This window comes from Buteo buteo, chromosome 25 (assembly GCF_964188355.1).
Source record: "Buteo buteo chromosome 25, bButBut1.hap1.1, whole genome shotgun sequence".
NCBI lineage: Eukaryota > Metazoa > Chordata > Aves > Accipitriformes > Accipitridae > Buteo > Buteo buteo.
This window is the reverse complement of record NC_134195.1, coordinates 5,037,766-5,064,707: the sequence shown is the minus strand read 5'-3', so window position 1 is coordinate 5,064,707 and position 26,942 is coordinate 5,037,766. Positions and strand designations below refer to the sequence as shown.

General features: G+C 45.7%; 1 protein-coding gene across 1 annotated transcript in view; it reads right to left on the bottom strand.

Annotated features, from left to right (window-relative positions):
• Positions 1 to 3,192, bottom strand: part of FHL2 (four and a half LIM domains 2) — a 50,964-nt gene extending 47,772 nt beyond the window's left edge. Inside the window, exon 1 of the mRNA XM_075057636.1 lies at positions 3,045 to 3,192. The gene's annotated coding sequence lies outside the window, so the exon portion shown is untranslated. The remainder of the gene's footprint in view (positions 1 to 3,044) is intronic.
• Between the last annotated feature and the right edge of the window lie 23,750 nt (positions 3,193 to 26,942).

Below are 26,942 nucleotides of genomic sequence, written 5' to 3'. Positions count from 1 at the left end.
TATCTGAGGGTTCACCTTGTAAATCTAGTGACACAGCCCTGACAAACGCCCTAAGTAATGAGAGGACTGGATGGTGCCTCTTTTTAGGCAGAGGGATCTCTGGATATATTATCAGAATGCAAATAAAGTTGGAAAAGCAGGAATCATTTCTTCTTCACTTCATTTATCTGCCCAGCAAATGCTACAGCTCACAAAAGGCCACTGCTCTTAGCAGCTGTTTCGTGGCCCCACCTCTGCCCTTTCCCATTTTGGCTGAAATACTCGTTCAGTTCGCTGTAGCTGCTGTTTTTGGATCATGCTAAGACTTCTTCGGTCCAAAACTAATTCTACCCTCGTAATCCACCAAACTAAGTCCTGATAAAGCTAAGCAGGCTTCACTTAACAACAGGCTGAGATATAACTATTTGTGGGTTGCGGTGACAAAGGTATCCAAGTGATTGCCTGAATTCAAAGCAGATGAGAGAAGCAATCCCAGTAACACTGAATTTTGGTGCCCCATCTGCACACTCACCTGCCTGTTTGAATTAATATCTTTACCCCACTGTACCTAAGTCCACCAGTGAGTATGAGTACATGTGCAAAAGAAACTTTCAGGACTCCTTTTAGAAAAGAGGTATTTTCTCATGAGATAACTGTTATCTGAGAGAAGTACAGCGCTGCGACCTCAGCAGCAAGAGTTGGGAATTGCCACTAGCAAAATTAAGCAAGCAAGAGCCCAGTCTGCTTCGCCTGCCCCCAGGTACAAAAGTGCTTGTATAGATAAGGAATTTCAGCCTAAGCAGTTTTATTTTGGCATGCATAAGAGACTAAAGCAGACTTTTGTAACAGAAGCTGTAGATTGCCTTAGGCAGAGGTGTAATCGCCAGCCCACCCATAAGCAATAATAATCCCAGCTCTGACATTAATTCATTGCGTGACCTTGGACATGACACTCACATCCACATTATCAAACCTGGCAAGTGCATGCAAGTCCCACTGAAGGACAGAGGAGCTGCAAGTGCCAAGCACTTTAAAAAAATCAAATTAAGCTCCCTGGGGCTCAGGTTTCCCACTTATAGGGGAAACTATGAGAGAGATCATTGCTGAGAACAAGATCTGAAAAATACACCGAGATCATAAAAAAACCCCAACCCTTAGCAGACTAAGAATTTCCCAGACCTCCACATCCATTAGAAGGATCCTGCTGGCAGGAGCACATTTCCCAGCAAAAATCCCCAAGAGTGGCTGTGATAGCCCTTTCCCTACATCTTCTGCCTCAGGGTTCATGCTGGGTGGGAGGCACATGGTCTCAAGAAGAGGTGCACCCCAAAATTGTCCTGTCCGCACACACTACATCACAGTCAATAGGCTGTTCTTAGGACATATTAAGTAGGACTTCAGTTGTAAAACAAGTATGATATTATACTACCTTCAAAGGCATTTCCCAAAACAGCACAGAAATAGAAACTAGGATAATGCAGCTGGCAGTGGTGATAAATCTAAAATCTTGCATAAAATGTTTAAGCCTTGTATCATCTCTGCACACTGCAGAATAGGACAGTGGCCCCCCCTTTTTGGCATTGCCTGGGTGTAAGCCTGATGGCTCAGGTTAGCCTGCTGAAGGCCATCGTGTGCAACTTGAAGCAAGCCCAGCAATATTAAAAAGTTATGTTTATAAAGAGCAGCTGTTGGTGTTACGGTGTATATCCTTCCCCCGGAGACATAATCAGCTGCGTAACTGGTAACTCAATCTTTGCTAGCGGTTTGTTGCCTTGCTGATAGAAGTGCAGCCCGGGGCTACCATGGACCTTTTAGGCCATTTAGCACAATGTGAAAAATTTCACCATAGAGCCTAGATTAGCCTGGGGACAAGTGCCAAAATTAATGTCAAACCTGACACCTACTTGTTCCCCTCACCCAGATCCTGTACGTGACTATGATGAGCCTCAAACGCTTGTTTTCTCTCTTCGATGAGTCACTGATTTCCCTCTTTTCTCATCCATAACATAAAAAGGCTTCACTTGATTGTATTAATACTTTATCTGTTTCAGTGATGCCTTTTTGTGAGACCTCACAGGGATTTTGCTGGTGGCTGAAAAAAGCTATGAGTATGAAAACTGGCACCCTAATTTTATGGCCAAGTTTGACAGAGAACATGACATTTACCAGGAGGACAGCTCTTTATGGTACCTCAGTTAAATGACAGCGCTACTTCTGTCGTTATCAGAGCTGCTCAGATTTTTCAGAAACAATTCAAAAACAAATAATCAATTCTATGGCCATGCACTAATTTGAAAGTCCTGACAGACATGTTTAGCCATTAAGTTGTCAGAGCGCCGAAACCAAAACCAAGGCATGCTGAAGAAGGAAGCGACACGTCTTTGCTATGTGTGTCTTGTCAGCTGAGACTAGCTAAATTGTTAGTTACACACTGATCAAAATACACAAAGAGCTCTCTGATTTTCAGATTGTTGGGAAAAAATACACAGTGCCTTTTTCATGCTTTAAAAAGATACGCTTACATACAATATAACTGAAGGATAGTGAGATTAGAGTCTTCGCCATGCGAAATCGGCATTCTGTTTTTGCACATGTCCTGACTAAAGAATTTGCTGATCTTTTCCTAATTGCCACCTGTACGCCTCATAAAAACCGCCATCCAATGTAATACTAGACCACCTTAGCATTACCATAATTTTCTTTGCGTTTCTTTCCAAATTGCACCATGTCTTCTTCTCTCTGCTCTTACAGCTGGCATGCTGCATCTCCCCCCTGTTTCTTTTCTGCCCCGGGCACCTGCGGTGCCAGCAGTGTGCTCTGCCAACCTCCCCTCTCCACTCCAGCCACAAAACCCGCAAGCTAATCCTCTCAATCTCTGCCTCCTTAACATCCTTGCCACCACTTCTTTCCCCTCAAGGTTTAGCAGGTGTTTCCTCAAAACATCTGCACTTTTCCCCCTTCGCCGCATCCCCCCCCCCACACATCTCCCCGCTTAACTTTATCTCCCTACGGCGCGTTTTTCCTCTTCGCTTGCAGCCGACAAACGTTCTCGCGCTATTCCTCACCTGTCAAGCCCCGCACCAGCGTGCGCGTCTGGCACCGTTTTGGCAGGGCACGCCAAACCGAGACGAGTTGTTGTTTTACGGCTCCTCTGCCGTGCCGGAGCACGGCCCTGCCTCGCAAACTGGAGTCTTGCGGAAAGCAGTTCAAATCGATAAATCACCCAGACGGGCAAAGGTTATGCCCGGCACCAGCGATAAGGGCAGCTGCTGAGCGTAGCCCAAGCATCTCTTGGAAAACACTTCTGTAGACAAATCTGCCATTGAATTTCTGGGCACAAACGTTAAATGTTCTGGAGGGCACCCTGCCAAGATGGAGATGAGAGGTTCACACCTCGCTTTGATCTGTGATTGCAATAAGCTTGGCTCCCTCTCAGCAGGCAGCAGTGCTTCTTTCTATCTTTTAGGAAGAATGAGCTCTTTCGCAAGAGCCTGTAGAGAAGAAGGCATTTTTCTGCATCCCTGCCTGAGCCGCGGGCATCACCCATGGTTTGCAATTGAGCATGGACCTGAAGAGGTTCAACAGTTGCCAAAACTAAAAAAGTATTAAAAAAAAATGCCTCCTGGCATCAAAGAGTCTAGAACAAAGGGAAAGCAACAAGTAGAAAGAAAGAGAAGTTGTTATCTCTGCCTTGCATGCTGAAATGCTTTTAGGGCATTAAAGTCTGTGCATCATCACAACAAATCCTAAAACAACACCAGAACCCGGACCTGTGGGCTCTCTGGGTCTGATCCTGCTTTGGTCCTGATCTATCCTTGTGTACAGGAAGGGCTCCAGAGACAACTTGGAGCTTCTAGAGATCAAATCTTTAGAAAAACTAATATTGAATTGTATAGAAACACAAGAATTTCATTAATAGAATCTAATAGGTTGAGGGAGGTTATACCTTAAAAAAAAGAAAAATCTGAGTGCTGCAGAAGAGGCGTGAATCCCCATTTACTCTACAGCCAGGTACCAAACCAGCACAGAGGTGTCTGCTTCTCTGCAAAGCTGCAAGATGTTTCCAGGACGGCTTGTGCAGCGTCATGGAAGAACATTGGTAGGAGCTCACCTGGGCACTTAACGAGCTCAGCTGCTCTATTCTTTCCCCTGGTTTATGGCATCCAGACCTGACCCAAAATGATTAAGGACCCAAAGCTGAGCTCTGTGATGGGCCCTTCCCATGAGACCTCTCATTACCCCCAGGGGAGAAACCCCTCACTCCCCAACCCTTGCTGCAGCTTCTTTCCAAGGCTGCCAGCCCAGGAGGAGCTCCTCCGCAGTCATAGTTCCACCAAACGTGATGTAAACTCGCTTCCCTGTCTATAAAAGAGGGTTTCACCACCTCCATTACACATGCTGGCTCGGGGCAGGAGGAGGAGGAAGGTGTGGTAGAGGAGGTGCAGGGGATCCCAGGAACACATCTCCCAAAGTCCCCTTTCTGACCCAGTTGCATTAAAGGACTTAATAGAGGAGCCTTTCAAATGTGTGACCTATGCTGCTATGACGGAAAATGGTTTGCGTCATCTCTCAATGTGACTGTCAGTAACAGAGCATTTCTGCTCCTTTTCAAACACGGTATCATGCTAGCAGCTCAAATTGCTCGGCTTTTTCTTGGTAGCTCGGTAGATTTGAATGCCAGCATCTTATCAAGGACAACCCTCCTGCATAACAGCCGGCAGTGCTTGTGCAAAGCAAAATAACCTGTAGGTCAAAATCGTTCTTCACAGGGGTGAGACCAGGTTAATGTCAAACAACCCAAGATCATTCCTCCTGATGTTAATGTCTACAGCCCTTACAAAAGAAGTAAAGACTTTTGACATCAGCGGCCAGTTGTGAAACTTTGTAAGCGAGGATGGGTACTAGTGTCACATATGAGATCTAAACACAGGGACTGCTTGGTGCAAAGCATTGGCTAACATGGCTCCTGGATTTGGGACAACAGATGGAAAATAAAACTGTGTTAATAGAATATGCAGTATGATAAATGCCTTTTGGTTTTAATGTTTTCCAAAAATCTCTCATCCAGTACATCCATACCTTCAAAGGAAGAAAACGCCCTCACGGGGTATTGCAGGGACATTGTTCATAGCAAGCATGTTCATGCCATTGTCACCCTGAAATAATTTGGTTACCATTAATTCTTGTCTCGATGCACCCAAGATCTAATTAACTACATACATTATCACTGTTTATATGTTTATATCTACTACGATTGTTAGCTTATGCATATATATGAGCTGGTGTTTTGAGTGTATAAAGAATTAATGCAAGGAGGCTTGAATCCTGCTCTGCCTTTGAGGAGAAGCTTTCCTTCCCAGTCAGCATGCATTAAGGTAAGCACCAGGATGGTGAGATTTTTTCCCTGTCTGGGCAGAAGATCCCACCTATCCAGCAGGCACCAACACTTCTCAGGCCAGGTGATGGCATGAATGGCAGAGGTGTGAGGGGGACCTGAAACATCCCAGGGGAGAAAAGAGGTGTGCAAGGACATGCATATCCCTGAATCAACATCCCTTCGATGAAATACATGCTGTGGACCAGGTCTTGCTTAAAGACAAGTTTCCAGCTGAAAGGTATATAAGCATGCTGAGAGCGTTTTAACTGGATAAACCAGAGAACAGTTAGAATAATCTATCTGCAGCTGTAAGTTTTCTTTTATTTCTGCACAGCTGCCTCTAAATAAGGAGATCGTAGTGCTGATCTTTGGATTCCTGAATAAATTCATTCCTTACTTTATCTTCAAGCCTGTCTGGTGGTAGGAGTGATTTAAGGATAACTGGCAAACCACTGTCATTCCATTCCCAGAGAAGCGATGATTCACGTGAAAGGGGTGTTGGACCATTCTTCTAGAAAAAATACAAAGCCAGAGGCAGCCAGATGTTTCTCCCCAAGTTGCATGGGACATTTTGAAAGTTGATAACAAGGCTTGGAAAGGAAGTCGTCTTGGGACAGGGTCTGTCTCTGGGAATCTAGGAAAGTGCCTCAACATGGAGTCTCCAGCAAGTTGGTGGTGCGAGGGGTGGCTGAATCTGGTGAGCTTCGGGATGAAGGTGAGGATGCTCCAGGTTCAGGGGTCCAGCCTGTGGTGAGGCTGAGCATGTATTCCCGATAGGCAAACACACACAATATGCACATCACTGTTCACAGGGATCAGCACAAAGAGGAATCGGTGCCTTTATCAGCACAGCCAGCGCTCACACAAACATGAACGGCACAGACAGCCCCATCCTGTTCCCCCTTTCTGGGGGATCAGGATTGAAGTCCACTACTGGGATATACACACAATGTATGGTCACTTCAGGAGCTGGTCATAGACACCGTGTCTTCCAGTTGGCACCTAGCTCCTGGTCTCTTCCAGCTGCTGGCGCTTGGACCTATGAGCCCCGGAGGTTTGTGATCCCCTTCTGGGTGCTGGTACTCTCAATCCTACTAGTCTGGTCTGAAGTCTGGTAGCACTCGCACAAAATGACTCAGGAGAGAGAGTGCACCCTCAGAGAAGCCAGTTAGAAATAAGATTTAGTGAGAATACAGGATAGATGGTGGGGATGAAGCACAGGACTCAGTCAAGCAAGTCTATACCCAACTGGGCCCTTTTATCTCATTTTCCCCTCTATTTCCTCACGTTTGTTACCCCCCAATTCATCTGGATGGCTCCATTTTTCCACCTCTGGTCCTTCCCATAAGCATCCCTTACTCAGACCCGCACATTCCCACAGTCTCCTGAAAACATCCCATAAGAAATTTCATACAATCTTGTGCCTACCATGCCAAGTCCTGCATCCTGTATCTCCCTTTCCCGTGCATGGCTGTCTGACCCATGTGGCTGTCTCATCATGGGGTGTTTCACACCAGTAATGGTCTAATCCTTCTCCTTTGATGGTTGTAGGGAGTTGCTGGTTCAGTGGGTTTTCACTGCTCAGGTCACTAGGCTGCCTCCATCTGTCATTGATCCTTGTTGGTCATCATTGATCCTTGCTGGTCTTAACTGCTTGCCCTTTAGTCACATAACTTAACACATAGAAACTTAACGTTGCTCTTTGGGTGGCTAGTAAAAGTAAAGGCCAAGCAGAGCTTCACATAGGGAGCCATGCTGTCTTGGCATGCCTGGCTGCACAGAGGATGTCTAAACCACGTAAAAATGCTTCTTTAGCCCAGAGGAATAGCTGGATCTCCAGCTCTCCTTGCATGCGTAAGAAAGTTTCTGCAAGTGATCTTGATGGTTTCCATCTTGGAGCGTCCAACTTGAAATGGGTGAAAGGAGCACAATTTCTAGAGGATTCAGATGCTAATGAAGTTCAGTCCTCTGAAAGCTTCAGCTTCACACAGAACAGTGTCTATCCCCTTCCCTGAAAGCGCAAGTGCCACATTTATCCTCACCATCTCTGCCTCAGATACTCCTGGAACTGAAATAACCCTGGTTGCCATAGTTTAATTAAACTATCAGTTTGAAATGTCTGAGTGTTGTATTGAGATTGTGTGGAAAATATGAGCACAAATAATTGCATTAGCTAGGAGTAATGAGACAGCTTGCAGTGTAAGACTAGAAAGGCCAATGTTCAGTGCGATCCAAGCTGACAAATCCTGAGATTATAGCATTAAGCTGGTCCTATTGTGGACTGCTGAAGAACTGAGACTGTAAATGTGTATTTTAAAATGGGCATCCAAGGGCATGTTCCAGATCTCTTGTTACTCCCTAGTGTGATTGTGTGTATTCCCTTAATATCAACTATTAATATTAGCCCAGCCAGCCCCTGATACTGCTTGAGCAAAGCCATTTGTGAGAGAGAGAGCACAAGAGCTGGACTTACTGTTGGCAACGTCTAGATCACGGAGATGCTTAGAGGCTGACCACAGCTAAGGAGGCTTTGGCCCCTTTTATTTATACTCAGATGGCTTTTTTCTTTACTGACATTATGTTTATTGGCACATCGCTCAGACTGAAGAGCTGTCCCATGGGAAAAAAGAGGAGAACTGTAAGGGAGCATCATGGCAGCTGCACAACTCTCTCCGTCTCTGAAACAGCCACCGGGTTTATCAGTCCCCTGTATCCCAGATGGAGGGCTATGCCTCTGGGCTTTGGACTTCGCTTTAGCAGCAGAGAAACCTGTGACAGGGCTGTAGCGATAGCCTTCTGCTCCGTCCTCCTGGCCACTTCAGCCCTACTGAGGGGTCTCCCCGTTCCCAGCCCCTCCTGGCAATTCCTGCCTGGGCAGGTTTGATTTTCGGAGGGACGCAGCTGTAGGTGGCCATTAGTGGGGAGAAAGCAGTGCCATTATGCTTGCTTATCCCTTATCGACATACTTTGAATAAAAGTCCATGATGCTTGGTGGTTTTATTGACGTACATTAAAAAGAGCCTCTGCCAAGAGATTGGGAAGTTATGGCAGCTAATTAGTAGAAAAGCCATTAAAAGGCATTTGATCTTAAAAGTAGCAAGGTGTGAAAACTGTTTTTGTCTGTAAGGCTGATTGGTTGTGCAATGTCAGTTCCAAGGCCAGATCGTAAAGCAGGGCTGCTTAATGTAATCATTAAAAAGTAAAAATCTTGATTTTCCAACTGTTCTGAAGACGTTATTTTTAGGGTGAGTGTTCCTGTTAAATGTGTCTGTGCTCCTAAACCAAAACGATGTGAAAGGAAACAAATGTGAGATTTTTGTTTCACATCGGCAGCCTGGCTGATAGGGCTTTCACACCAGGAGCCTGCTCTCTGGGATCTCTCAAAAATGGAAATGCAAAGCTTAGTTCAGCCAGAACACAAACCAGAGCATTAAGACCGACTTTGGACCAGGCCCAGACTAAACAAGAACACGGCTCACATCAAACCCCTATCTTTCCCGGAGTTTGCTGACGAGCCCCTGAGATAGTCACAAGGATCGCGATGGGTTTGTCAGCTCTGGACCGCGTTTCTCTGCAGGAATTCCTGCTGCTCTGTTTCAGCTGCCTGCCGGCCCCTGTGGCCAAAAGCCCTGCGGGCTGTTCTCCTTAGAAATCACAACAAAAAGAAGAATGTAACATTAAAAATAATCCAGGCATTAGATTATGAGCTGCTGCGGGGAAGAAAAACCCAACCAAACAACAATAAAAACCCTCAGCAAAACCCAAAACGCCACAATATCCTACTTCTCTCTGCCTGAACTATTTTCCTGGATCTTTCCAGGGGAAAAAGTCAGTTTATCTTTTCCCCCTTCCAGGCTGTTGGGTAGCTTTCAGGCATGATCCAAACTCCACTGAAGTTAATGGAAAGTTTTCAAGGTCTCTGGATCAAGCCCCAAACGCAGGGAGGTAAAAAGTGTGAGTGTCCTGCCTTACCCTCAGGGTGAAAACAGACATGTCCTACAAGTGTCGCATGTTAGTGCTCTGTAAGTAGTTGTCTCCCTTTCCCTGTTTCTCCAGCACACAAACAGGTCACTCTGGTGATAGGGTAGTTGAACCTTTTCTCAGAAAGGAGGACGGGCCTGGCTCCCTTCTAGCAATGAAGTTTCCATTAGCAATGGGGCTGCACATCACAGGAGTGGTCCTTCTCCTGGTCCTTGGCTGCATAATTTCACATGGAGCCCTGTGGAGGTGACTCTGCAACTGTATGACACTTTACCAGGTAACACCATAGGTCTCTGGATAACGCACCATCTGCTTCGGGTCGGGCTGAAAAACTCGATGTGATTTCTGTAAAGAGTCACCAAACCATCCATTTGGCCCAGGCCATCTGTGTTTTAAACTGCCAGCCTTTAAATTTTATTCTCTGATATGAAAACCATCTTAGGTAGCAAATTTTTATTGCCAGCCTAACAGCCGAGACATCGGCTGGTGCCGCAGGCAGATAAACTTCTACAGACTTGAGTGATTACTGATGCAAGCCCTTGTACCAAGGCTATTAAAGAGGCCAGATGAGGATTTGGCCATAAAATTGTCCCACATGCAGACAGACAGAGTGGTAGAGGCTCAGATGACGACAACTGTTTTAAACCCTCTGATTCATTAAACTACTATGAGTTTGACAGGCTCTGCTTCCCAGACCTCACTTTGCAAATAGCTGGGGTGGAGGTGATTTACCAGTGGCTACATAAGCTCTCTTCGGTACAGTTTGTGCCAGGCACAGCTCAGGACAAGGTTTGCCAAAGCCTCTTATCAGGTTCTTTCACAAAGACATTGAACTTTGTAGCAAAAAACACACACTCCCCTCCTCACTGAGCACCATTTCCTAGTGAAAATGAACATCACATAGTTGTAAGGAAAATCCCACATCAAGCCACTACTTGTAGTAGTAGCAGCTTGATTTTTCCAGAAGTGATGCCTCAGGCAAGTTTCAAAATTTAAATTTCTGATACTCTTCGTGTTTCCCCAAAGCTGTTTTTTTCATGAACTTTCTTTTCTAAGCTGTTACAACTTCCTGAGAAATCTGGGGTCTCTGTGGCTTCCTCCAGCTTTCCTCCTCCTGACCATGGGACTCACTGAATACCACAAAGCCACAGAAAAGCAGGGCTGAATCCTCTGCCCCTGGGCAAGATCTGCCACAGACATACCATTTCTTGACAAAATGTTAGCTTCTTCTTAAACACCCATAGCACCTGTGTGATATTCAGCAGCCCTCTTGAAGTGTTTCAGCCTTTTTTTCTCATGCCTGGCTCAAGCCTTCAGCTCAATCCATCAATAAAAACTCCTGAAGTCCGGTGGCTCAGGTATGGGCGCACGTGTCCTGGGTGGGTTAGGTTAGGCAATGCGAACACCCTGCTACTTGCATTTCCATAGCATACCTGACTGATTTGGAATAAAACTCTCCTAAGGATCTTCTCCCAACCCCTATGGTGTGGTAAAGGCCAAAGGAGTGAAGCACATCTGGTCAGCTGTGCTGTAGGTGCTCAGAGAGGGTCATCAGTGGTGGCACCACAGGTGGAGAAATGCAATGATAAGCAAGAAGAGATTTTTTTTTTCCCATGAAAGCTGTCAAAATTCCTCTTCTTTGTACCAGTTATTATGAAAACTGCTCATACACGCACACCACAGCACACAAGAACGTGAGAGTCTGATCTAGAACTCGTCCTCAGTCACCTTACATCTTCCCTCTCCTGCTATCAGAGTCTGGGCTGTTGTGACTTCTTCATGGTACGGCAGAAGATTCATTGTCTTTTCCTCACTACAGTGTTAATGCTGGCCATTTCAGACAAAGTAATTGTGATTTCTTTGTGGATGGGTTAAATACACCTGCGTCATTGTGGCAGAGATGAAAAACAAAATAATTTCCTAAGCAAAGATTTTGCAACCTACTCGCTGGGGTACTATGATTTCCCAACAAGCTGGCAGCATAGGACCACACTGAGATAAATATTTCATAATTTTTGGGTGTCTAAACAATCTTCAGGATAAAAGCATTTTGTCAGCCTGTAGGTATACCCAGACAAGTGAGATACCTGTGGAAATGGTGTTGATCCCTTAGGGAACGGTCTGTTTCTCCATAGTGCTGTGGCACAAAAAGCCTTTGCCCTAAGCAGTGTCCCTGACTTTGTTTAGGATCACTGCTATATACTCAAGGAAAGGCTCTTGGTTTGGATTGTCTGAGGGGTTTTATTTTTTTCCATTCTTATTTCACTGCTTAGACTGTACATGTTTTCATAGCCTACACAGACTTTGCAGTGGTTCTTAAAAATAAGCAGACCCGGGTTTTTTTTCTTTAATATGAAGTCACTTTTAGGGATCCTGCACTGTACAGCACAGTAAACAAGCAGGTAAGGCTGGGGGGCAATGAGCCTTCTGCAGGCAGCCCATCCTGCATTGATTAATTATTGCTGTCATTATTGTTGTTGTTGCTATGGCTATTATTATCAAAACTGCTAACAACAATAATAAATATTGTAGCTGGTTTAGGTTAGCTTCTGTCAGCATCTCTCTTTTTAGTGAAGCAAGGTCCTTGCTGAAACTGCTTCCTGCTGCAAAAGATTATTCTGAACCACTTCTTCCATCACGCTCACAAAAGATACTTTCCAGATACTCTAGCTCACCAGACACTCCTTGGAAATGTCAGATATGTCTTCCGTGAAGAGCTCCTGTTTTTAACAATATATTAATATTTCAAGCAAATACTTGGCAAGTCTTCAGATTTTGCCAGTGGGTCCTAGCATCTTAGGAAAAAAAAGAGATTTATGGACAGTGCTGGTGGAGGGGTGGACATCAGGCATGTAAAAAGCATACCTTGTGGTTTTAGTGACGCATGAAATATAATCACAGATGGTAGTGGGGTGCATTCCAGTCACGGTGACAAAGATAAAAGGCAAGGCGAAGATTTGCATTACTAATTATTTATGGGAGCCTGGTGTTCAACTATGCAATGCTGAAGTGGGTAGATTGCCTTTCAGAAAAGTACTGTAACATGAGCTGTCCCCCCAAATATCCTCTCAGTTATTTTTTCACAGATGAGTAGTGACATGGCAGAAGTCCAACTTGTCGTGCAGGTGTGACTGGAGTGCAGGACACTTGGGGGGTTCTCCTTGTGCTCCCCAGGTAAGTCATGTTTTACCACAAAGCCTCCATGGACCAGGGACACATGTAGCTGCCCAAGAAAGAGGATCTCAGCCATCCTGCTCCATCCAGGATGAAATTCCAGATGGGTACAAGTCCTCTCCTTCCTGCCTTTTCTTTTGGCCTTTTTCTCCTCCCTCTCCCTTCACTCCAGATTACAGTCTGGCCAGTTTTAACGTGTCATCTGCCAGGCACCTTTTAGCTTACTATTATCAAATGGCTTAGACAATTCTTGCCCTGCCTGGTCTTGGCTGTTCACTCTTATCCACAAACTATCTCCCCAGCTAGGCTGAAATAAAGTGGCTTTTTTCAAAATTTTGTCTGTTTTTTTTTTTCTTTCTTTTTTTTTTCATCCAGATTTGTTGCTAGATCTGGCATGAGAGCAGCGGCAGAGCTATGGGAACAGGGAGAGGGGGTGACTGTATAAGAAACCAGGTCCTGCAGCAGGGCTGCCACACGTGGAAAGCATTGCAACGGTCAGCGACGTGACGGGCTGAGGGCAGCCCTTTGCCCACCCCTCTCTGCCAAGTGAGTGTAAAAGCAGTGTTGTCCCTAAATATTTCAAATACAGAGGGAGTCTGCGGCTTCACCTTGAGGTTATTCCCGAGCTGCCAGGCACCTAAGTGGATTTTTTCGTGGTGTATGTTTGGTTGTGCAATGCAGTCATTTTATTTCCTGGGATGTAAAGTCAGATGTACACATACACAGGAGGGAGGGCATGTAGATGCTACAGCTTAAATATTTACATCTGAGGGAGTCACCTCAGGCTCCAGGTACAGCCTGTGGAGCCCAGAGCACTATTCAGCTCACCCAAAAGTATGAGGACATCCTCACTTGGTTAAACAGTGAGCACTGCTAAAACAAAACAAGACAAAACCCCAGCTAGTAGCTGTAAGGACTGGTTCAGAAAAAGAGTTGCTCTGAGTCAACCTTCTGCTGGAAACCAACCCCTGGTGTTCTTCTGAGTTAGCAGAGATTGTCTTCAGAGCTGAATTCAGAGTGGGAGAAGGGCAGGAGAGCCCACCTGTGGTCCACAGATACCTTTTTCAATTTTTTATTTTGCCACTGAATGTTTTCCACACAGCACCCCAGAAATTACACTACCACCTCCTTAAATGAAGCTGATCCATGCACAGGCTGGGCTGGGCTGACACAGGCTTGCAGAAGAAGGTTTTAAAGCAGAGCTGCTTAAAGCATGCTAGTGGATGGCAGGTTATTTACACATCAGAAAACACTCCTGCTGGACACAAGCAACCATAAACACTGACCCTTTACAAGCCTGCTTTCATGCTCAAAGAAACCTGATGCTCAGCCATGTGGAGGAATCATTTCTTTCCTCTCCGTAGCAGAAAGTTCACTGAAATGGAAAGCAGCTCTTACAGCTGAGTGCTCCAACTGGAATTATTAAGTATTTTTCAATAGCTGGCAAAATGATGTATTCACTTTATCAGTTATCATGTAAATACTTTGTACTAAAAGCACTAAACCATCTTTTGCAAGATTAGATTGGATTAGACACATACTATAAAAATTACTCTTAATGAAAATGTTTAGGTCTGAAAGAGGATTTAAATATTATTTTCTATCACTTTAGGGCCTTTGTATAAAGGAGAATCTGGTCCTTTATGTCTAAATGGTTTAAAACATCCAGCTTAAACTGCATTACTCGGGAATTTCCTTGTTGCCATTAATAGCCCACTCTTAATTTGAAGTACAGAGGAAGAACAGCAATCAAAACCTGAATTTCCAGGCATTTTCTAATTCAGACCTATCTCACTTTCCTATATTAAAAGATGTGATTTATACGCTAAGTTAACAGACTCTTAAAAAGACACTAAAAGCAGAGGTTGTAAAGCATATAGTTTACCTGAGCTGCCTCCAGGAGTCCTTCTATATCCCACGCTTGCCTGAGCTGAGCCTTTCAGGCTGAGTTAATCGGGATTTAACGGAAAAACACTGCCACAAGCTTACCACAACGGCAGCCACGGCTCCCTGCAAGGACACCCTCCTTCTGCATCGGCGTCGCGGCTGTCCCTGCAGGCAGCGGTGGCCTCTTTCCCCACGTAAGGCTCACCCAGCCCCAGGCAGGTGCCCTGCTGCTCCCCCGTGGGTTTTCCTTCTGCTGGGGGGGCCTGAGCCCCATCTTTGGGGCAGGAGAAAGCCCTGCCTTTGGGGAGGGCAGATCTCGAAGCCGGGTCTGGGTGGAAGTCAGGTGCATCGCCTGCGGGAGTCCCCGTGCCGTCTTCTTCACCTCGTCTCCCTTGAGCTGGGGTTTTGCGTTGTGCACCCACAGGCGATGGGGGTTTGATAAATAGCAATGTAGCTATGAGATGGACAGACTGCACCAGGGACAGACATTTCCCCACGGAGGCCATTGCTATCACGGGTCTTTTTTTCTCCTCCATCCTCTCTCTGAGATTACGCCTGCATCTTTCCACTGTCGCGGTGGGCAAGAGGTGCCAGGGGTCGGCCCAGAGGGGTGAGGGAGGTGGGAGGAAATGTTTTTGGTTTGCAGGACAAGGAGCCCACTATATTCTTGGTACCTGGATCCATGCCCACCCCACCAATCCTCTGGGATCAGCTCCCAACCCTGGTTTTCAAGCCTGTGACCCCACAGCCCCAGGAAAAGACCTAAACCTGTGCTCAGTTCTGAGAACTGTACACGCTCGTGGCGTGTCTCGGACAGGACGGACATTCGCACACGTTTAAATCTTTTCCTGACCCAGGGGTCTTAAGAACGTGCTCAGAGTTTGTCCCAGGGAAATGGGTCTCGTAATTTGGAAGCTGCTTCCCAGCACAGCTTGGACATTTTCTCTCCTTGAGTTATCGATACTCAGCCTGACGAGGACTCTCAGGTACAAGTTTGGGGTAGTCTGAAAGATGCAATTGGGGGGTTACCACTGAGATGTTCACGTTTGGCCACAGCCTTTTTCCTTTCAGAGCCTTTTTCCTTTTCCTTTTCGTGGCTCTCCATGGCGAGGTGATGTTCCCAGCAGGAGCTCTTCTTCAGCCCAGCTCGGGAGGGCACGATCCTGCCTCCTTGGTCACAGCAGCACCGCCGTGTCTTCCCCTCACCCATGGGCACACATCGTGGTTAAAGGTGATTTAACAACCCTCTGGCCTCTATCGAGGGTTTTAGCCTTTTACTGGGGAATCTTGGCACCCTTCAGTACATTTTATTTTGAAAGAAATTAAACCACTTCCACCTATATGCTTAGGTGATTTTAAAATGTGTTTTTACGTTATCTGAACGGTCAGTTAATACTGTACAAGATTTCATATTCTGGAAAAAAAGTCTGCATTTTTCACCAGCCATTAGCCCTGCAATATCTAGCTCCCTGGAGCTGTGAGACCATTTTATAAGCTCACAGAAAAGTTGCAAACCTGGCTCTTGCCTGCACCCATCTCCTCCGTAACCCCATCAAGGCATGGCAGCGTGCAAGTGGGGAACAAGCATTACGGCTGTGGACGTCCCTGTCGGATCTGGGTGAAGTCCACATGGATGATCACACTGTCCGGTCTGCTAGGCAGAGAGAGAAGACGTAGCAGGATTTTCACCCAAACTCTTGCAAAAAGGCCGATGTTCCCACTTGTTTGTTTGCTAGTAAAACATGGGTTGGCTTGGGAAATTTCAGCTGTGAGGCAGCCCGTATTCAGAGAATTATGTGGGCTCTTTTTTTCAGCTCTCTGTATTTTATTTTTGCTTTTTTTCTTCACTTCACAGAAGTCCATTGGGAATACTGGAGTACCTGAGGGAGGTTTGGAGCTGGTTTTGGGTTGTTTTCATTCCCTTTTGATCTGGAGACATGGTATCCGTATCATCAGTCCAAAACAGTGATCCAAAAAACCCCCAAAGCCTCTGCTCAGGGCTTGCCTTACATACATCTCGCCTTGATCTACTTATTTGCTGTGCACTGTACAGCTCTGCTCCTGCCTGCAAAGGCTTCTCCTTTCCCACGGCTTAAGTTGGGGCATTGGGGTCACCCACCTAGTGTTGATGGCTGAGTCCCTGCCCTTATAAATCTCTCTCCTGTACGAGAGCTAAACCTCTGCTCATGGTTCTCCCCCTCTGGAGAAGCTCATTTTGGTTCCACCACCTTAGGTCTTCTAATAAGGGGTGGCAAAAGAGAGGAGAAAACCTAAGCTGTGGGAGCTGAGCATGGGTCACGATGGTCACAAATGTGATGGGGAAGTGCCTGTTTCAGAAATAGGAGCCAAGCATGTCTAGTAGCCTATAAATAAACAACTTTGGGGCCCAGGCTTTCAGACACATGTATGTGTCACAGAAATGCCTGTTACAACTCTTCAGCACTTTAAAAGTGAAGTTATAGCTACAGGCACATGATGGGGAGCAAGGGCATGAGGAGACCCGAGACGTATAGCAGGTCACATATGGCATTTGTAAATTATGATAGAGCAACTTCACCACCACAGACAAATGAAAGAGCTTGTGGGGGGCTACCTGAGACACAGTCTAACCTGTCAGGCTACATCTGTCTTATTTTGGGCCAACAGGCACTGCCTCTTAAGGTGGCAGCTGTAACCTAGTCTGTCTACAGTAATCTGTCATACTCTCTAGCTGCCTCAGTTGCCCTACCTTCTGCATCCCAAAACGAAGCCTTAAGCACTCCCAGTGACCGTGTGCCTGAGGGATCAATCACTTTCCATGATTATCAAATCAAGAAAAAGGGATGGGTTAAACTGTCATTAAAAAAAAATGCAGTGATGATACAATTGTGGCATTTGTCAGCTCAGTGTGTCTCACGTGGAGATAAGCAGTGCGGGTACAAGGTAGCCTGAAGGTTAGATGGGCTGCCAATGCTTAATTTCTCCAGGGACGTGCTCTAGATGAAGCTGTACTCTACATCACAGTCTTCCCTGCCTCTGTGTAAGAAGCTGGCCGGATTAAGCAAGTACAAGTATGCAGCCTCATGCAAGCATCACACCTTCCCCTTGCATGAGGACATACTGCTAGGGCTTGCTACCTCAAAGGCTTGTATATCTTATTTGTGCAAGCCTAGACATCCCTGTTTGGTATATCTTGACTTCCCCAAAATGAAATCTTTGAGGAGGTTTCCCTGAGGTGATTAATTTGCCTTTTTCCAGTCTCCTAAATCCATTCTATCGCTCACTCACAGGTTCATTTCCCTTCACAAAGCAACATTCACAAGTGGCAAATCTAGCCGATCTTTTCAGTAGGGTGCATGTTTCCATGGATAACTCTCCCCATGACCATGCCACTGTCAGCAAACCCCACTCCACCTCTCCTCTCCCCCAAGCCCCCAAAATGCTCAGCCCCACCACCGCAACACAGAGCACAGCTGGCCCAGCTGGGCTGATACAGCTCTGCCTCAGTCTGTACTGAGAGAACCGAGCCACCTAAAAACACTCTTAAAAAAATAATAATATAACCCAACTGGTTCCCCTGCTTGGTTCAGCGTGTGCTCCCCACAAGCAAACCTAGGAGCGCAAGTGAAGTGGGAACGTGGCATTGGAAATTACTGCCGAAGGTGGGGAGGTTGGCAGAGGATCTTCTCGGTGGAGTGGCCACAAAAAGCCAATCTGTGGTATCCCAGAAAGCCAATCTGTGGTATCCCAGAAAGCTGCTCGCACCATGCAAAGCTCTCATGGTCAGAAGGTTTCGGGCTAAGTCTCTGTGCTTGCAACCATCCACTCCCAAGAGATCAGAATCAAAACCAGTACGGCAGGTTAACGGAGGTGGCCAGTGAATTTCGAGCGTGACTCATATCTGTGGGCTTTTCCCCAAAAAGAGTTTCTTGCCTAGCATATCTCTACCACCACACAGAGCCCGCAGCTTACACCTCAGATCAGCATTATCTGGTGTGGGAAGGTGGCCAAATGACTAAAATAAACAGGAGAGCTCGAGAGAAGCCTCCTGCTACATTTGGGTTGTAACATGATTCTTATTTCACCTTTTTTCTCTTGATAAGAGGGCATGCAATCTGCCTGAGAGACTCAAGAAACAAGAAGAGTTCAGTCTCATGATTAAGGGGAACAAAGTACTGGGAATAATCTGTGTATGGGGAGCAATACTATTTTGAACACAGTTTGAGAGAGTGCTTGTTCAGTTAACAGATAAATCAGTCGGTGGACAAGCCTTCAAATGAAGCTCTGATTTGTTCTTCAGAATAGAGTCAGGAGGTGTGTATGGAGCGAAGAAACCACACACTCCGGTAAAGAATACAGGAGTCTTTCCTCTAAAGTCTTTCCCTCATAATTTTAACTGAGGCACATAACAGGAGACATTTTTTAAATGAATGTAAACCACAGGATCACTACAGAGGGATGGTTATCCTCAGCTTACAACGTGGAGCAGGCTGGTGTTTAACTGTGCGCTGAGATTTTGAGTGCTCCTTTTTGCTTTGTTTTTGCACAGCACCCAGCACAACTGAGCCACTGACTTGGCCACCTCCTGAGTGCTGCAGTAATTAAAAATATTTATTTAATAATAAATGTGGCTATTGCTTTTAAGGGGATTCCAGTTAGCATAGATTATTTCAGCATAGTCTCATATACCATGGAAAAGCTCCTGAAATCAATTTATTTTATGATGAAGAATAATTATGAGACTTATGAATGAACATGAATCCTTGCTTAAAAATTTCCCTGTTAGCCAGGTAAAGGATGCTAACACTCATTTACACCTTCAATATCTCATACTTTCATATATCAGCAGATATAGAGGGCTACCATTAAACCGTGAAATGGCTTTGTGCAAACCAGGGTCTGCCATTCAGGACCTCTGGCATCGGGGGATCGCAATCCCCTTCCATGTCCTGACCAGTTCAGTCCAGGGAAGTGTACCACCTTGAGCCCAGTCTGTTCTTCTGGTTACCACCATGGTCTCTGAACAGCTGGCTATTACTTATTCTCGTGGTTGAGTCCTTTGAAGCCCTCCAAAGGGTCAAGAAGTCAAGACCTTGGGTTGTTAAATGTGAAAGAAATAAAAGGCAAATCCAGAATGGTGAACCTCCTCCCAAAGTGCCTGCAATGCCTTGTGAAAGAGAAGGAGAGCGAAGTGGTCCCGTTTCACTGAGTTCATCCTGGAGACAGGCTCTGCCGTGCTATTCCCCCGTATCTTACGGTGACTCCCTCGGCACGACAGCAGGGGACTTTGGCCCCCGAAATGCCTTCCCGACTACTGCTGCTGACCTTGCGGCTGCTTGTGCAGAGCCGAACTTTGCCGTCCCTCCCCAGGAGCTGAGTTTCCGAGAATGCTCTCTGCTGCCTATCAGCCCTTCTGCGGAGGTGATGAATTGCTGCTGATAGTCCTCTTCAAGTGAGCCAAACAAACCAGGAGGAGCTGTGTAAGGCTTTGACATTGATTAAGGCGCGCAGTGGTTATCCACCATCATGTGTCTGTCATTAGCTATTAATTAACCTAAGTAAAAGATAAACATTGGCTTTAGGAGCCATTCCCAGGCATTAAGAATTTGCTCTTACTGTATATCCATACCCTAGCATCTGCAGAAAGCGAGTTAAGTAGCTCTTAATTTCTCTGGCTATATGTGTCAAACAGTATTTGCTCTTAATGTTGGAGAATGTCATCTTGCTTCTGGCATGGCTGAAATTTTATGCCCTGTTCAATTTTTAGCAACCTGCCTACTGTCAGTCTACACCAATGACGGCAACTAAAGCTGTCTGGGAGTCTGAAAAGGATTTCCAGGAAAACCCTTGGTAGGATGATACAGTGCATTATTCGAGTAGGTGCTGGACAATCTTCTTGGCTCTGAAGCCAAATGCATATTTTTGGCTGGCATGGGGCTTCCCCCACAGCTGCTGCTCCTCACCCCTCTCGCAGCACCCGTGACGGCTCCCGGCGGTCCCCAGGCTGCAGGAACCCATTGGGAACAGGCTGGACACATGGATCCGCTCACTCAGACCTCCGCTAATGTGCCAATGCCTCTGCCCATCCGTCCCAGGAGTTAGAGGGTGGCCGAGTCGTTTTTCCAGGCGAGCCATCACCCACGATCCATCTGCTTCTGTCCAACCATGGAGATGTATCCCGAGTCAGTCCCTAGCAGAAGACCTGGCTTCCTCTGGCTTTTCGCTGATGTGTCAGCGGGCTCCTTTCTGGTACCACTGACCATTACTCTGATGGCTAAAAGTCAAATATCTCTTTTCAGGCCGTGCTGTTCCTCTTCACTGAGACATCAGCATCAAAGGCAGGCAGGGAGGAGAGGGATCTTGGCCCCAGAAGCAGCAACATCTCTTGTTGCCTGCCATTAAGACAGCAGTCTTGGCAAGCGTTAGCTGAGTTTAGTGTGTATTTTTGATATAGGCATCCTTGGAAAATTCCAAATCTGCAAAGTTTGCAGAAAGCATTCTATGGAAAGCAAACAAATATGGCTGCTGATTCAAAGTGATGGTGTGTATTCAATTAAGAACTGCATTTCTCAGGAGCCAAGAGAGGATAGTGCAATTGCCTTAAACCTGAGTAAAACCGAAACAGGATGCAATAAGATCTACTTTTAACTGCATATCATCACAAAACACATCCTAGTGATGCCTCAAAGGAAAATTTCATCTGTGTCTTCCTTATTCTCTACTCTCATGTCCTTTCTGTACTAATTACTAAATGTTCCTGGAAGTCTGAAAAGAAAAATATTAAAGGATAATTTTATTCTTTAGACACACCACTCTTCTCTACTCCTTTGCAATCTCCATGCCTTGTCTAAGCATGTACAGTCAGCTGTTTAATATGTTTACCCAAAATAATATTTAAGCAAAGAAAATGTTTTTAACATTGAACCTAATGGACAACTTCATTTCTATTATCATGGTAGATTCAAGATACCAGATTTTGTAAGACACTAGGTTTTGAAATCTCCAAGCTCTGAAGATCCTTGAGTCCAGCATATGAAACAAGTGGAGCTATAGCTTTCATCTCAAAGGGATTTAGCATAAATAATGTTCAGAGTTGAGTTTTCTCAGACTCTGCCTTCTCACCTCAAAGACAGAGAGGTTTTTTCTATCTTCTTCCACCATGAAAGAAATTCAAGCTGCAACCTAAACTAGCATTATGTCTTTGTGGATCTCTCATCTAAGACTCACCAGATGAAAAGGTGCTCGCCCAAGTCTAGCAAAAGCTCAGCGGTAGCCACGAACCGTTTCGCAGGGCAGGTTCTGCATTAGAAATGAAGGAGTGAACTTTCAGCTTTGGGGATACACCACTGCTAGGGCTCACGCGCCTCCTCTGCCACTTTGCTAATAGTGCCCTGGAAAGGATTTTGAAAATCAGAAGTAGCTTTTGCTGTTTTGCTCAATAAATACACCAGGCTTTGATTTAATGTATCTGTGCCTGTCTCAACCTATGGTATCTAACCACCACTCATCTTCCTAGCTTTACCTAGACACTCCCTCTTAAACAATCCCTTTTTAGAGTGTCTTGCTTTGTGCCAGGCACTTTGTTTGCCATCCGCCTGAGCAGATGGAAATATGCACGCCTCTAACAAACGTGACCTTGTTAGGCTGCTCATCCTTCACGTCTGAGCGCGAGAGAGAAGTAAAACGTTACACCCACCACCTTCCAGAGGGCAAAGAGACTCAAACGGCGTGTGTCTGCCGTGCTGTGAGGTGTCTCCTGGTAATGCTGCCTTGATATGATCAACATTGCAGTTATGGCTTTTCAGCGTCTCGGCGTTGTTATAAAGCGTATGCTCGCCCACGCGTGCGTGCGCCAACGTTTTCTCTCCCTTCACCTCCTGGAAATCGCACCTGGGGGCTAAACGTGTGCGCTGTGGCACAGCGCGTGGTATCAGTAGCTGTCCTTTTGGCAGTCTTTAAAAAGCAGACCTGAGAGAAAAGCACAAAAACAGAAAGGTCGTGTGCGAATGGAAAAAGAGGATAAATGGAGGTTCGTAAATAGTTTCGATCTGTGACTTGATCCTAAAAGAAAGTTCTAAAAAAAATGACTGCAACCGACTTTGCCCAGACCACGTTTTGCTGCAGCGTAAGTGGGATTTGTCTTTATACAATATGCAAGAAAGCTGTAAGTCAAAGGTCTGTGGGTATGACCGAAGAATTGAAACGTGAACCTCTAGAGGCAATTCATCTGACCTCCCCATGATGCTTAATTGCCCTCTGGAGCAGCCTATTCATGCCTAGAAAAAGAGACTAATATAGTCTCAGCCCTTGAGGGCTCCAAGCAGTTGCCCACAGGGAGCTGCCTAGTGCCCCTGGCTATACCCTGGGGTCTCTGAGACACCTGCGTGGGGCAGGAGGGATGAGCAGGAGCTGGAGGTGACCCGTGCTGCCAGGGGTACCCCAGGGCATCACACCGCCCACGAGCCACCTCTGTGACGGCAGCCGAATCAACTCCCTAACCTGCAGCTCCTCGTATCAGGCCTGGTGGATCTTCCCATGAATACCCTAAATAACCACACTCAGCTCATTGCCTAAATAAGAATCAAAAGTGTTCCTGTTATAACTCCGTCAACTCCAGGCGGCCAAGACCCTCCCCTGCGCCTCTGCCAAAATGCGCTCTAGGGCCGAATGCGAGGGGCCAAGGACTCTTCCCGGCGTGAATCACAGCTGAGGGCAACCTTTCAGTGCCTCACAAGTTCCCTTCCCACCTTAAGCATCTCTTTCTTTAGTGGTCGAGCGTCGCAAAGCAGCGGGGGATCCACGGAAAAGGCTGCAGAGACGGGAGGCTGGGGAGTGTCGGCGGTGAGCAGCGGGAGGAAGAGGGTGCAATTCCCTCCTGTCCATCCTAAACCTTCTTTTTCCTCCTCCGCACCTCTGTATAACTTCCAAAGCCCCTTCATCTACTGCTGGCGTTTCTTTCTGAGTTCTGTAGCTGCTGTATACAAGGGAAGGAAGAATATGCAATTAGAATATACTAAGATACCATTAGGGATAAATAGGAATTTTTGTCTCTGTATTCACATAGGATGCAGCTGGCACTACAATCGCTTGAAATGAAATAAATCTAGGCACTTTCAGCACATTTAAGACTGCTGAAGCCTGACAATGGGCAGCAGAATAACTTGGCTTTAATCCTCCACCCGTGGCAGGATCCCACCAATGTAGTGGGATAAGGATCGAGCTACCAAAAACTTGACGTCTGTTTTCCAGACCGGGCAGTGTGGGTGACTGATAGCAGCTCTTAAGAAGTATTAGCTCACTGAGCAGTTGTTAGCCATAGACAAGCAAGGCTTAAAAGACAGACGGCCTAAAAATCAGAAACAAGTTAGCACTTGGGACAACTTAAAAGCAGCTACTGATACCCTATATCTCTCCTTTGTTCGGGGTGGCGAGGAGGCTGCCAGCTAAAATCGTGTTCTTTCCTTTTAGGGTGTAAGTCCCTGCTGTTGGCAAATTGTTTTCATGTTTGGTAAACCGGCCAACGTGTGACCTATTGGTTGCTGACAAGTGAAGAGGGTACTCTTCTATCCTTGGGACAATAATCAAAAAATGATAGGCCAGATTCTCTGCGGTGTTCAGGAGGTGAAAAGGAGCTGGCAAACAGGCAGATGCAAATGGCCAGCCCGAAATGCCTCTCCAGGTCACCCCACCTCTCAGGGAGAGCAAAAAATTGAGAAAAAGCAGGTGGAGATCTGCCCCACGTAGAGTTAAGCTTAGCCCAGGTCACTGTGTCAGTGTAAGCGAGGTGTCTGAACCCACCGCCTGGGTACAGGCTGCTGAGATAACCCCGCTGGCCTCATCCTGGTAGCCCTCATTTTTGGGATCAACCTAGAGCAGGCTGTAGGTCAATCAAATTACCCTGATTGCAGCTTTCTGCCAAGCAGCATTTCTTGGGGCAATTTGTGGAGGCATGGTGCTGTACCCAAGGAGGGGAGAAGAAGATTATCAGCACCGTCTGCGTTACGTTTCGGCAGGAGCGGAAAATGAAGGGGAAGGTTGTTTGGAGATCCTTGACTCCTTCTACGTTGCTCTTGACCCACAAGAAAATTGTGAGCTGCTGTTTTTCCTTCCTTCCCGCTCGGAAATGCCCCTCTGCTCCTGAAAAGGGGATGAGATTTCCATCCTCCTCCTTAGCTGCTCTCCCCATAGGTGAGGGAGGAAAGGCAGCCCCGGAGCAGGAGGTCCAGAGGGGAAAAAAACATCTTTCCTGGCAGGGAAAATGTTGGCAGCATCAATCATTGCCAATGCCAAGTGTTAAGAAAAAGGCAAACAATGAGGCAGATTTCAACAAACGGGAGATTAAAACCAGTGCCTCTGGCTTGTGTTAATGGCCTCCTGGTACTTGAGCTTGTGCTGTAAGAAAAGGTTGGGTATGCGTGGGAAGGGAAGGGTTAGATGTTACTTGTACAGGCTTTTTTTATCGATCACAAGGCCTGAAGGTGTCGTTTTAAAAAAACGAAATCTGAGATTCTTACTCAGTCTCGTGTCTTCAGGATCTGGAGCTTGAAGGAAAAAATCAAATATTTTTTAATCATTGAATGAAATGATAAATGGGCATCACCATCAAAATGCAACATGTACTGGCTGCCTTCTCTTAAAGACATCAGACTTTCTGATGGAAACACGCTACAATAATCCTCTACCACAGCTAAGAACTGGGAGAAGCATGCAGTCTTGCAGCAATAGATTTCTCAGTTTTACATTTTGTGGCTCTGTAGACTCCTGCTTCCTTTGGCCAGATACTGGGAATCACAGACCATCCCTACACAACCGATATACTCTACTCATTGATTAGGTTAGTCCAAAATTTTCCTTCCAAATTATTTTTGGTGAAAACCAACATAACATTTTTCCCCCCCCAATTAAATATTTGCTTTCTGAAATGAATGTTTAATTTATTGAGAAAACAATTTAAATTAATTGAAACCTTGACCCTAGGACCTTAGGAAAGCCATGGTTCAGTGGTTCTCCTCCCTCAGCTTGATTCCTGCCCTCCCTCACCGCTTCCCTGGGGAACGCAATTTCTCAACAGCAGAATTGCAAGTTCTGCTACGGCACCGCTTGCCCAGCGAGCCTGCTGTGTACGGAAAGGACGGGGATGTGAGAGAGCTAATAAACAGCTCTCAACAGTCACTGCAGAGGCATTTCTAAAATACATTTGTTCTTGGTAGAGTTTTGGAGTCTTTTTTTTTTTTTTTTTTTTTTTTTAAATAACAAATGATAACCTAGAGGTTTCTGTTCTTTTTTTCAGAAAATAAAATTTTCCTTGCAAAGCAAGGGGGAAGCATCCTTTTTCTACTCAGCTGGTACAAACTATTTTTGCACCTGTGCCATTTGGCACTAGATGCAGTTATTATTTATCTGTATTCCCATAGTGCCTAGGAGCCCTGACAGAGACCAGAAACTCATACAAACCAGAACATTTCTTTCATGAAGCTGAGGTAACAGATTTTTAGCTGACAAATAGCAAATCCTTACATTTGTTTGACAAAACCCTTAGTACCTTTCAGACCATGATGAGAATTTAAAATACAGACAATGTAAAATAGGGATGTGTTGAGGTTTCTTATCTGTAAGATAATAAATCTGAAAAAATGCCAGAATATGTGCAACATGTACAGAAGATACAACTAGAAGCAGAGACTTTTTAACAATTAAAAACAAGAGCAAGGTCCTACTGCTCTATAGAAATACAAAACGGAAAAGTAGTTGTTTATGGCTTTGTGTTAGATTCAGCATTATCAAATAATGCATAATACAAACCGAAACCCCTCCTTCGTTTGGGGCATTTGGTGTGGATTCTCTGATGTCTAATGAGGAGACCACCTCAACCCTACATGCTTCTAGGGTTTTTTTCTTTAGCTAGCTGCTTATTTTCATGTGTCTTGTAGAAAAAAAAAAAATATATTTGAGAGCACTACCCTTCTAACAAAGTATATGGAAATTATCAAGAGGGTTCATTGGTTGTTGGGTGATCCACACACACTGTCTACACAGTATGACTGGAACAGAAAGACATCTGCAGCAACGTACCTAACAAACTGCTCTCCCTTCAAAGTCTTTCAGAGTTTTGTAGAGTCCAGAAGCCTGAAAACCTTACCTGTCAGGATCCTCTCTATCAAATTAAATAGGAAAAGCATTCGGAATGTAAGTTCCTATTTTTGCATCGTGTTGGCATTTCAAAACTTTCCCCAGAACGAGCTCTAGTGTTTTAAAGCAAGTGCCATGTGGGAGGAGAGAAATAGTGCTGAGCAAGAGCAAGAGCAGCACGGGAAGGCTGTCTGCCAGGTTTTGCCTCGTCATCCTGAAACTCGGTTCTGAGGGAGTTGTGAGTCATTTTCATGGATATAGAAGTTGAAAATTTGTACAAACCCAAGGAGACCTATGGGGTTTTATTTCCAGTTATCTGCTGGCTGTTCAGCTCTGGCTTTTCTTGCCTGCTTCTCCATGCATCCTTGGATTTTTCTCAGCCCTCACCTGCTCAGTAATTTTCTGTTTTATCTAGTTTTGTCACTCAGATGCTGCT